Source organism: Peromyscus eremicus, chromosome 1 (genome assembly GCF_949786415.1).
Source record: "Peromyscus eremicus chromosome 1, PerEre_H2_v1, whole genome shotgun sequence".
NCBI classification, from domain to species: Eukaryota; Metazoa; Chordata; class Mammalia; order Rodentia; family Cricetidae; genus Peromyscus; species Peromyscus eremicus.
Genome location: NC_081416.1, coordinates 178,538,077 through 178,542,865, shown reverse-complemented (window position 1 = coordinate 178,542,865; position 4,789 = coordinate 178,538,077). Strand labels below are relative to the sequence as shown.

The 4,789-nt window shown below is 42.2% G+C and overlaps 1 pseudogene; it reads left to right on the top strand.

Annotated features, from left to right (window-relative positions):
* Positions 1–732: 732 nt before the first annotated feature.
* LOC131902592 (crooked neck-like protein 1) lies at positions 733–2,793 on the top strand (annotated as a pseudogene).
* Positions 2,794–4,789: the final 1,996 nt, after the last annotated feature.

Sequence of the window (4,789 nt, the reverse complement as noted above, 5' to 3'; positions counted from 1 at the left end):
GACTGAAGGCCCAAAGTCCAAGCTGGCAAGACGGCTCAGCAGAAGGCACTTGCCACCGAGCCTGTGGACCTGAGTTCCATCCCTGGGACCCATGTGATGAAGGGAGAGAACCAACTCTTGTTAAGTGGTCCTCTGATGACAACACCCATGTGTGCTAGACAAACACACACCAAGTAAATGTAATAATAATGAGTCCAAAGACCATGTCAAACATTGGGACTCTAGGCAGTCTTTAAATTGGCAGCTCCTGGTAAATTCACATATTTCTGCCACATGGTGGTGGTACAAGCCTTTAATCCCATCACTTGGCAGGAGAAGTAGAGACAGGCAGATCTCTGAGTCCAAGCCCAGTCTGACCATATAGTGAATTTCAGGCTAGCCAGAGCTACTCTGAGAAACAGTTTCTCCAAAAACAAAAACCAAACAAGTTACATATTTCTGAATAAACATTCCAAATTCCAAAATGAAGAAGGAAGTGATAGTAAGGAATATCAAAGAAACACTGGGGGCGGGGGGGGGGGGGGGGGGGTGTTACACTGGAGAGATGGCTCAGCCCTTAAGAGCACTGGTTGTTCTTCCAGAGGTCCTGAGTTCAATTCTCAGCAACCACATGGTGGCTCACAACCATCTGTAATGACACCTGGCGCCCTCTTTTGGCCTGCAGACATACATGCAGACAGAACACTGTACACATAATAATTAAAATAAATTAAAACTGGTTCAGCGGCTGCAGATATGGCGGCCTCTACAGCGGCCGGGAAACAGCGGGTTCCCGAAGTGGCCAAGGTGAAAAACAAAGCGCCAGCTGAGGTACAGATAACTGCCGAGCAGCTCTTAAGAGAGTCTAAAGAAAGAGAGCTCAAGCTCCTTCCACCCCCGCCTCAGCAGAAGATCACAGATGAAGAGGAGCTCAATGATTACAAACTTCGGAAGAGGAAGACTTTTGAAGATAACATAAGGAAAAATAGGACTGTGATTAGTAACTGGATAAAGTACGCACAATGGGAAGAAAGTCTAAAGGAAATTCAAAGGGTTCGATCCATAAACGAGCGTGCCTTGGATGTAGACTATTGCAATGTTACACTCTGGCTGAAATATGCAGAAATGGAAATGAAGAACCGCCAGGTCAACCATGCCCGAAATATCTGGGACTGAGCCATAACAACTCTGCCCCGAGTCAACCAGTTCTGGTACAAGTACACATACATGGGCAATGTTGCCGGTGCCCGTTAGGAGTTTGAGCGCTGGATGGAATGGCAGCCTGAGGAGCAGGCCTGGCACTCCTGCATCAACTTTGAGCTGAGATACAGAGGTGGAGCGGGCCCGTACCATTTATGAACGCTTTGTGCTCATGCACCCTGCTGTGAAGAACTGGATCAAGTATGCCCGATTCGAGGAGAAACACGCTTACTTTGCCCATGCACGGAAAGTCTACGAGAGAGCATTGGAGTTCTTTGGAGATGAGCATATGGACAAACACCTGTATGTGGCCTTTGCTAAATTTGAGGAAAATCAGAAAGAATTTGAAAGGGTATGAGTTATCTACAAATATGCCCTGGATAGAATTTCAAAACAAGAGGCCCAAGAACTCTTTAAAAACTATACCATCTTTGAGAAGAAGTTTGGTGACCGGAGGGGTATTGAAGATATCATCGTGAGCAAACGGAGATTCCAGTATGAAGAAGAAGTGAAGGCTAATCCACACAGCTATGACGCATGGTTTGATTACTTACGCTTGGTAGAAAGTGATGCCAAAGCTGACACTGTACGGGAAGTCTATGATGGGGCCATTGCCAACATGCCACCATCCAGAAGAGGCACTGGAAGTGCTACATCTATCTCTGGATCAACTATGCATTCTACGAAGAGCTGGAAGCCAAGGATCCTGAGAGGACAAGACAGGTATATCAAGCATCTTTGGAACTAATTCCTCACAAAAAGTTCACATTTGCCAAAATGTGGTTATACTATGCACAGTATGAAATACGACAGAAAAATCTGCCATTTGCCAGAAGAGCTTTGGGGACTTCCATAGGCAAATGTCCAAAGAACAAGTTACTCAAAGGTTATATAGAACTGGAACTACAGCTTTGAGAATTTGACAGATGCCGGAAGCTTTATGGAAAGTTCTTGGAATTTGGACCTGAAAATTGTACATCATGGATTAAGTTTGCAGAATTAGAGACAATCCTTGGTGATATTGATAGAGCCCAGGCAATCTATGAATTAGCCATCAGCCAGCCACACTTAGACATACCAGAGGTACTTTGGAAATCATATATTGATTTTGAGATTGAGCAGGAAGAAACTGCAAGAACACGAAACCTTTACCGACAATTGCTTCAGCGAACACAGCATGTCAAGGTATGGATCAGTTTTGCTCAGTTTGAGTTATCCTCAGGGAAAGAAGGAAGTGTGACTAAATGCAGACAGATTTATGAAGAGGCTAATAAAACCATGAGAAACTGGGAAGAAAAAGAAGAGAGACTTATGTTGCTGGAATCCTGGTGAGGTTTTGAAGATAAATTTGGAACAGTATCAAACAAGGAAAGAGTAGACAAACTCATGCCAGAAAAGGTCAAGAAGATAAGAAAGGTCCAGGCCAACGCTGGGTCTGATGCCAAGTGGGAAGAATACTATGATTATTACATCTTTCCAGAGGATGCTGCCAACCAGCCTAACCTCAAGCTTCTGGCAATGGCCAAGCTTTGGAAGAAACAGCAACAAGAAAAAGAAGCTGCCGAACAGGATCCAGATAAGGACATTAATGAGAGTGAATCCTCATCTTTTTAAATGTTGTAATTTTTTTACATAAATTAATAGTTTAGAACTTTGACTTCTGAATGTTTTTGTATATTTACCCAGTAAGGAGTTGTTTGGCATCTTTGATAGCTACCTTTCGAATTATTTTTTTAAAACACTCTTGGGTTAAATGTGGATGGAAAATTGAAAGTAAAGGAATTTTTCTAATAAAAATAAATAAATAAAATAAAATAAAAAATAAAAAAAAGAAAGAAAAAACACTGAAATCCAGCAGGGAAAATGCAAAATCCTGTAGACAAAACAACTATACACATAAAATAAAAATCAAAAACTTAATAAAATTAAAAATCATTTCTAAAATCAAAGGCAGTTGTGGCACTCCCCTTTATTTTATTTATTTTTTTTTTTTTGGTTTTTCGAGACAGGGTTTCTCTGTGTAGCTTTGCGCCTTTCCTGGGACTCACTTGGTAGCCCAGGCTGGCCTCGAACTCACAGAGATCCGCCCGCCTCTGCCTCCCGAGTGCTGGGATTAAAGGCGTGCGCCACCACCGCCCAGCTGGCACTCCCCTTTAATCCCAGCACTTGGGAGGCAGAGCCAGGTAGATTCTCATGGAGGCCAGCATGGTTTACAGATTGAGTTCCAGGACAGGCTCAAAAGCTATACAAAGGAACCCTGTCTTGAAAAAACAAAAAAAGAAATAAAAATAAAACAAAAATATATCTGGACCTAGGGTTCAGGCCAGTAATTTCAACTACATGTGAGGCTGAGGCAGGAAGGTCCACAATTCCAAACCAAGTGGGCAAAGGCAGAGGCAGGCTCAAAAAGAGGGGGAGGGGCAAGAAAGCTTCTTTTGCAGTGGTATTGATGACTGAAGACCCACAGTTGAAAATAAGAAACATAGAAGGCTTATGTTTCTTATAAATAAAGCAATCTCTGGAAGCATCACCATGCCTGACCTCAACCTCTAGGATAGAGCTATAGTAACAAAAAACAGCTTGATACTAGCATAAAAACTGACATGCGGGGTTCCTGGACCCTGGATGCTGGAGGTAGACTGAGCAGAGTTCTCCAGAGAACACCGCCCGGACTGCGCTACACCTTTCCCAGACCCTGTTACCTATCCCTTCACTTGTGAGTTAACCCACAAAATAAACCTCCCTTTTAATTAAAAAAAAAAACACCTGACATATGGACCAAAGGAATTAAATTGAAGAACCTGACATTAGGCTGGGCGGTGGTGGCGCACGCCTTTAATCCCAGCACTCGGGAGGCAGAGCCAGGCGGATCTCTGTGAGTTCCAGGCCAACCTGGACTACCAAGTGAGTCCCAGGAAAGGCTCAAAGCTACACAGAGAAACCCTGTCTCGAAAAAAAAAAAAGAAAAAGAAAAAGAAAAAAAGAACCTGACATTAATTAATCCACACACATATGAACACCTGATTTTTGACAAAGAAGCCAAAACTATACAATGGAATAAAGAAAGCATCTTCAACAAATGGTGCTGGCATAACTGGATGTCAACATGTAAAAGATTACAAATAGATCCATATCTGTCACCATGCACAAAACTCAAGTTCAAGTAGATCAAAGACCTCAACATAAATCCAGTTACACTGAATTTGATAGAAGAGAAAGTAGGAAGTACTCTTGAACCCATTGGCACAGATCACTTCCTAAATATAACACCAGCAGCACAGACACTGAGAGCAATAATAAATGGGACATCTTGAAACTGAGAAGCTTTTGTAGGGCAAAGAACAAGGTCAATAAGCAAAAAGACAGCCTACAGAATGGGAAAAGACCTTCACCAACCCCACATCTGACAGAGGACTGTTCTCCAAAGTATATAAAGAACCCAAGAAACTAGACATCAAAATACTGAACAATCCAATTAAAAAATGGACTAAAGAGCTGAACAGAATTCAAAAAAATAAGAATCTCAAATGGCTGTAAGACATTTATAGAAATGCTCAACATCCTTAATCATCAGAGAAATGCAAATCAAAAGACTCTGAGATAGATACCA